Genomic DNA, 8,251 nt, shown 5'->3' on the forward strand with positions numbered 1-8,251 from the left:
GGGGAACCCCGGCGCACACCCGCAAGCCCGGGTCCCCCCTTCCTCCAGGCGCGCAGTCCAGCCGGGGCGAGGCTCAACTCTGACATTCCCTTTCCGGGCAAGCTTTGGGAGCAATGAACGGCTGAGACCTGCCGCCCTGCTTCCCGAAGCGTTACCGTGCCGGGAAGAAGGGTTTTCACACAATTTGGTGAGGAGAGGCGAGTGTGTGCAAGGGCTTTGCCCAAGGACCAAAAGAGTAGCAGTCTTGGGAAAGGCTGAGCAAGGGGCTGTGACAGCGGGGTCCTGGCACAGGTGGTCAAAATTGTGTGGATGTATGTGCTACTATATAAAAATAAGTCTGTTTACCAGATCCTGAGTTGCAAAATCTTATGCTCATATATTAACGTGACCACTAGGAAGGAACTCTGATTGCAGTAGAAACAAAATAATGCCTTCACGCACTTCTGATGAAGTTCAGAGGGTGCAGCGAGTGCTGCAAGTGCCATGTGAGTTTCCCAGCGAACAGCTCTTTGGCAAGAAGCGCAACGAATCGTTTATTCCAAAAAGAGGCCCTAGCCTGCTGAGTAAAGAATATATACACAGTTCTGCATGTAGCCACCCGCTAAGGGGCGGGTGTGACAGCCTGAGCTGCTTTTTCTATGGCTCGTCTGTAAAGCACACTTACCCCATGTGTGTGATTTCACTCAACAACCTCACTTTTATGGCGGGTTACTGTGACTCAAACTGATGAAATCCACAGCATGTTATCATACACCCTCATGTAGTGGCCTGAAGAGGAAATCAGAAATTCCTGAAACCGTGAAACTCTGTTAAACTCTTTGCCTCTGTTTTCTCGGCTATACAATAAGCTTATTAAGTCCAGTCTATAAAAGCTTGTTGCTTTTCAAATGCATGTTAGCATCTCTCCTCCTAACCCAGCTTCTGCACCTGAGCCAGAAAGTGCTGTCTTCAGAAAAAGAACCCTGGAAGCCTGGTTCCTTTTTCACCATGAAATGGCGAGAGACCATGTTGCGCAGCAGTAACTCTGAAATATTACCAAGTGTACTATAAAGGAAACTTCTTATCATGTTTTCTTACCTTTGATTAGTTAATGTCTGCAAGGATGAAAACTATTTCTAAAACAACACAAGAGAAGCATTTGTCATTCTAAGACACAGTGTCGCTGTGTGTGTGCTTTCTTTGTTTTTTTCGTCATAAAAGGTCTAAGCTTTTTCATACTCATTTTAAACTGTGAGGCCAGGAAACCAATGAAACCATCACAAATAATTTAATTTGCAACTGAGCCTATTTTGAAGTGACATCGTCAAAATTATGTCATCAAATCACTGATTTGCTATGTTTGTTATGGAAGATCTGTCTAGCTCAGTGGCTCCTAAAGTTGTGGAACAAGTGCAAATGCTGGAACAAGTGCAAATGCTAGAACAAGAAGATGGGCTTGACTAATTTTCCGAGGGATTAATCCTTCCTTCATCTGACCGTGAAACAAAATCCTAGCTCAGAAACATTCAGTCCTTCAGAAAACAGATCTGGGTCAGTGTCTGAACTGTGTGGTTTGGCCCATCCTCAAGCAGTTTTTCAGTCTGCTGTGCTTGGCTGCTTTTTGGGGAAGGGGCTGAAAGCTCCAGAGATTCAAATGGAATGAGCTGTTCCCTGTGCACTAAAGGCAGACGTCTGCAGTAAAAACAAGTACTGAGTCTGGAACAAACCAGAGAACTGAAGTGTTTTCTTTTGCTTTGACCTTTGCAGTTTGTTTGTTATTTAAATCATATGTAGTGTTGGACCCTCAAAAATGTTGGAGACAGGCAGGTAGAGCCCCCAGGAATCAGTAGCTGCTAGCCCACGTGAGTAGGAAAGCCTGGGAATGTGTGCATCCAAACTGAGCCTTCGCTAGCTCAAGCACTCTTCCCAGCTATTTTGCTAGTTATGACCGAGAATAACATGGTGATTTACAGTGTCTTTTGAGGGTGTTTGGTGGATTGCAAAAGAAAATGAAGTCATTCCAAAAATCCAAGTTAGGAAGTATTTTACTATGTGAAGATGGCATTGCTAAAGTTTGTACTCAGAGAGCCAAATCCTGCCATGTGCCAGAAAGGAGCACAGCTGAAAGCTTGAGGAACATCATTCACCTCTGCTTGAAAAAGTCTACTTAGAAGACAGGTAGGGAAAACAGGAATTTCAAGGCTTAATTTGCCAGGACGGCACTGCTGACAATGCAACAGCCGCTGCCTCTGGGAGCTTTCACCCTGTGCTGGGCTGCATGACTGCTCACACCGCATTCCCATAGCAGCTGAGTGGCTCCTGTACCAGTATCTGTACGTGTACAGACATGTGTACTTTAGGAACCACTGTGCTAGGGAGACAAGTTGCCACCCACGTGGGCCTACTGAAAAGCTAATGAGTGCTTCTACTATAAATATTATTTTATTTAATAAACCAGCTTTATGCAGCTGGCATGCAGTTGTCCTTTTCAGAAGAGCATCTCTACATCTGCCCAGCCACAGATGTCCATTCCTGTACCAGTGAATGGACTGTTCAAACTAATCTGAAAGCACCACCCCTCTCCCGTGCTGTCTGTGGCTTTCACTTGAGATTGCAGCATAGGTCTCCAAGATTTTTAAGAGTAAAGTAAACAAGTCCTTGATTTACTGTTTTATTTTGTTTTACTAAACTGGGTCATTGTAGGTATATGCACACAAAAAGACACATATGCATAAAGAAGGGGAATGGCATACTTCCATGCTAGAGAAAGACTAATTGTATGTGTTGAGCAGAAACCTGCCTATGTGTTCCAATACCTGGCAGTAACCATATGTCAGCATTCAAATAGCACTTTAAAGCCATTAACTAATCAATGCCTACAAGGCTCCAGGGGAAAGGGTGGCGCAAATGAAGAACCACCAGACTAGAGACCTGATTCAAAGTCCACTGAAGAGTAGCAATTCCACCTATTTTAATGCTGTGGAAACAAAGTTTAATTATGAGACTATTCTTCTTTCCTTTAACATTGTATTTCTTGCCATGCCAGCATTAACACAGGAAATTTCAGTAGTAGTGCTGCAGCAGCAAAGAAGGAAAAAGAGTTGAAAAAAGTGCACAGCATTGAATAATGCACAGCATTATTTTTTGCAAAAAATATTGTGCATTTCTTCAGAAAGATCTCTGCACACTGTTTACATTTAAGCAGTGGTAATATTATTAGTCATTGCAAAAGTAACTGGGTGTTCCCTTGTTCTCACTAACAATACAGCAGGGATAATTTTGGATTAAGCTACATGTTTTATGAAAAATGTACTAGATGTTTGCTGGTTCATGTCAAAAGAATTCCCAGTGTGACCCATCAAATATCACACCCCATCCACTGGGAATTTTATTCTACTACAGCCTTTTGTTGTTGCCTTTGGATCCCTTGATGATGCTGACATGTAGCCATACAGATCGGTTGTCCTTCCAAAAATTATCCAATGCAGCTTTGAACCAAGAGCACTGATCTCAATAAAAAATATAAATAAATAACACCACAGATTGCAGATTCACATGCCCTTGTCAGAGATTTGCCTGATATTATTCATATCCTCACTTAAGTACTTATTTCCAGTTTGGAAACTGTTTTTGGCAGGTTTATCTGGTTCAGCAAAAGCATAGATGTGGGGTGAGTCATGTAGTTGGTCTTGCAATATGAAGTTCCTGCCATTTGCAAAGGAAGTAGATTTTTAAAATATTTTTTTTTTTAGAAGACCAAGGTTTATCTGTAAGTTCATTTGATGAATGGAGGGGATGGGGTTCTTTTTTTTGTTTTGCTTTGAATAGGCATGTCCGTGCAGGAGGTTTTTGGTGTAGCGTTTTACCAAAGGGAACATTTTTGCAGGAAGTTCTGTTAATTGGGGTGGAATCCATAGCTAAATTCACAGCAGGACTCAGCTCCCTAGTGACAGGGTTGCCTGGCCCCACATTCGCCACTCAGGCTTTCAGTCCAATGCATGTGGACAACTAAGTGCCTAAGAATTGGGTTTCTGAGAAGTCAACATGATGAGTGGCAAATATGAAAGCTAGCCAAGAGAAAAAGCCAAGAGAGACAAGATCTAAAATAGATTTTATGTTTATTTCCACATAAGGTTTTTGACTGTGAGTTCTCTCCAAGAGGTGAATACCTATGGTCAGTGATTGCTTTCTCTAGTACTGCCTCCCAGTCCGTAACCCACAGATAATGCAGGCATCTGAGGAACTTGGTTTCCGATACCATACTTACGCAGTTGTGTTTGAGCACAGTACTTCTGCTTACCAGGAAAAAGTTTTAACCACAGTCTACAGGGTGGTTATGTACCCATTGCACAACATTTTGCTTGCAATTTCTGCTGTTGGAGCTAATGCATTTTGTAAAAATAATGAAAATTCATCAAGCCAGACAGCAAAAAAGAAGAATTTGGTTCTGCAGCTCACAGATGTCATTGTGAAGGCGGGGAGATAGTTTCATATCCCTGCTACAGTTGGAAGGGGAATTGGGACTTGCCGCATACTTCCACGCCTCCTCCAAATAGAAAAGGCTCACATTGCAATTTCTAGATTAAAACCTGTCTCTCATGCCAAGAACTCACAAAGAGAGCCTCCATTTTCAAAGCTATCTTTTGTGCAAAGATTAAGCCAGCAGGGACTCTCTGAAACTTGCACAGGATAAGACAAAAGGGAAAAAATCCCAACTGGGGTTTCAGTTAGGATCTAGAGCAACTCCTCTTCCCAGGATGACAGTGGTTTCATGCACATCAAGTGGTAAAGAAAAGTGCTTCCTGATTTGGTGGCAACCCAACAGGGGTTTTAAAGATCTCAGTGGTACACGCGTTTCGGACTAAAGAGATTCAGATTAATTCAACTTGCACATTCACTACAATCAGAGTGTAATGCACTGCTGCTAATTATCTGTCCTGATGTGGTCTCAAGTTGTCTACTCAGATGTGTTCTTTATGTTTCGCTTCTTTGTCACCTGCTTGCCACTGGGCAGAAGAAGCAGTACAGCGCTGTGTACCATGTTCCATGAAGAGCCCTGCGCTTGCTGATGGCCCCAGCACAACATGCATGGTGACCAGCTACTCACCTGCCCTCTTGTTTGCCCAATGGGCTAAACAGAAAGCTATTCGGGGCTGCTGGGAGATGAAAGAACTGGTTTTATGGGTACCTGCTAGCCCCTTGCATGAGTTTATTTAGTCCTGTTGGAGGAATATTGCACTCTTCAGACCTGTCCACCTGTTAAACACACATGTACACACCTGTATGTACAATCGTATAGAGCTTGTTTCTTTAGGGATCTACACTAAACATACAGATAAACACAGTAAGTTCCCTTACAGATGTAGCTTTGCCAAGCTGGCATGAGATATTATTCTTTTTTTATTCATGTTGATTCTTTTCATGGTCAACTATGAGCAGGCAAGGAAGTAGAGAGACCTGTTTTAACTGTGAACTAAAAGCGGTGCCGTAACCCTACACAGCAGTGAGAGGTAGGAGAAATGAAATGTTGCAAAGTTGTAAATGAGGGGGGATTTTTCTCAGCTCTCTCAGAGGTAGGTGTCCTTCTCCATCCCATTCCCAACAAGAAAATTTGCGTTTATCAGAAAGGGTTTACTCTGGCCAAAGGAAACCTGTTAGAAAGTACTGCCTTCAGCATTAACAACTACCCTTTGCCATTTCTCCTTCTTGAAGCAGCATCTTTACTTTTCTTCCCAAAATGACCTACGACAAGACAAGCTACACAGGTCACTAATTCAATTTCTGAAGCATTGGATGGGTAGAGAATTTAACAGACCCCAACTGATGCCCACAGTTGGTCATGTACAACTTCCTGCAGCTGTAATCCTCCCTCAGTCTGCCTAGCCAACACCCTTGGGTGCCAGGATTCTCCATCCCCATTCACTGAGTGGGGAGAATTTGACCATTACTTGCAAGTGCTGTCCTTTGCTGCAAATTCAATGCAAAGTTCAAAGATGTACTTTTAAGTTGTAAATGTCTTTTCATAAAAGCTTCTTTCACATACTAGGAAATGTGGATTCTATATACTTGAGCATTACGAGGAAAACCCTGCACACATCCACCCTAGAGGCACAGCATTAGGGACATTCAAACTGAATTCATTTGGGGGCTGCACAGGCAACATGTGGCAAGCTGGGAGACTTCAAGTCATTTATGTAAAACAGACTTTGCAGAGGTGTGTGACCAAGGAGGTGCTGGTCACACATGCTCTGATGACTTGTGTGTGCTCTGATAAGTTAGGCCATTTGGAGCAAGAGATCACAGAACTTGGAAGGCACCAGAAAACCTCCTGATTCCAAACACTTTGGTGCAGGTCACATCAGCCGACATGTCTGTAACTCTTGTACTGATCAGGACAGGACGCACCAAATGCAATCTGATGTCTTTTTGATACTCTGTGGTCATTATTTGGCTGAGCAAAATTGCTCCAAAACTGCAATACAAGTGCTCCTCTCTCTCCCTTTAGTCCCCATCTTTAGTTATTATATTTTTAAAGAAGTTTCTCTACTAGCTAGAAATCTGGAAAGTACTTCCCTCCCCCTCACCTCTTCCTCCCACTCAGTCTGGCCGAGGCGTTGCTATACACACAAATACATAGGCACAAATACATGTGTGTGTACCAGAATCCTTCCCACTCCCTTTTTCACAGCCTCCTTGAAGGAACATCCAACTTACATCTCAGCTGAACTTTTGAACCCACCAGGGCTGAGATGGCTTGAATTCAAGCAAAACAGGCTGGCTGGTGCCTATCAGTTTGAGGAGCACCTAAGCAAGTACAAGTCAAAACTCTGTCTTCACTTATGTCTGATAAGGAAGAGCTGGTAAAAGGCCTGATCGTTGTCTAACCTTCCTAATGTAGTAATGACATGTGCCCTCGGCTTGAAAATGCACTTAAAAGTGTATGTCCTTTTGCCCTGAGCACACATTTACATAGCAATAACACAACCAAATAATTAACTAAAAGAAAGTCTGGTTCTGCAAGACCCTAAACGACATGTATCACTTGCAATGAGTTAGATGGCTACAGCTGTTTTCTAAAGTTTTTGGTTATAAATGCTGCTCTTACAGCTTTGAACCCACAGTCAAGGAAGCACAAAGTAATTCTGCTGGTTGGCACCATGTACTCAGAGCTGACTGCACCAACAAATCTGGGACCACCTGGGACCACATTCATGGTCTTGAGCTCCTGGGTGTAAAATACAAACAACTATGAAACAAATACCTCAGGTTTCTCCCCTGCCCTGTGTTCAGGCAGAGAAGATGGAGGTTGGTTCACTTCTTACAGAAGTTTTAAAGAAGAGGGTGCTACAGACGAGAGAGGACACAAACAGCAATTTTTTATTACGGTCTGGTTAAGGGGTCGCTTTAGGCATCATTTGACAAAGACCGGGTGTGTAGCCCTAAGACGAAGTAATGGAGGGAGTAGGGACAGGAGAAGAGAGCAATAGGTAAGCTGATTGCAGCTCTTGCAGCAAAACTGGATGTGCTCTTTTTGCCAGCCATTTCAAAACAGTTGCTCAGAATCAAATAGCCAGCACTAAATCAGCAATTCACTCATTTAATAGCTTTAAAGGCTGTTCCCTATTAAAGAAGACATGGTAAATCTGTTTCAGATTAGCAAATCAAATGAGTCACAAAGAAATCCCACTTTGGTGTTAAGTTTTGGCTTGTATGAGCTGCATCTCAAACAGATGCTGTGTCCATACTGCTAAATATAAAAGGGCCAAAACCCAGTCTCTGGCCCCAACACTAAGTGGCATGGCCTGGCTCAGGCTTCATATCTTAGGACCATCCCTCTGCGGCAAACTGACCCCATACACATTGTATGGCACTTGGCCCTGGCTCTCTTCTGTGCTACAAGTGGTGTCCCCATGGTCCTAAGACATCATCATTATTTTTATAATGTGCTTTTGAGTTCAAAGGCTCTGAAATAATCTGAGGGCGGTGTTGCAACCCATGAGAGTGACGTTTTTATGGCACGAAGCTGAAGGGATGTGTGTATACCCCAGGGTATGCGTGGGGCCATATGAGCCTGCAGGAGGATGCAGAGCCCGATGGGACAGCCTTGGGGACTGTGTAGGCTGTAACATGGTCTTCTCCATACTGCCTGGTGACAGCTCCTGGGAAGAGGCCAGACCAGAGCCAGGGAGCAAAATAGCAATTAAGTGTGTGGGCAGTCAAGGGTTGGGGTGTCAAGCTCACACCCCTTTTTGCCTACACATATCCAGAGGAT

The sequence above is a fragment of the Pygoscelis adeliae genome, unplaced genomic scaffold, assembly GCF_000699105.1.
Source record: "Pygoscelis adeliae isolate BGI_AS28 unplaced genomic scaffold, ASM69910v1 Scaffold103, whole genome shotgun sequence".
In the NCBI taxonomy this organism is placed as follows: domain Eukaryota; kingdom Metazoa; phylum Chordata; class Aves; order Sphenisciformes; family Spheniscidae; genus Pygoscelis; species Pygoscelis adeliae.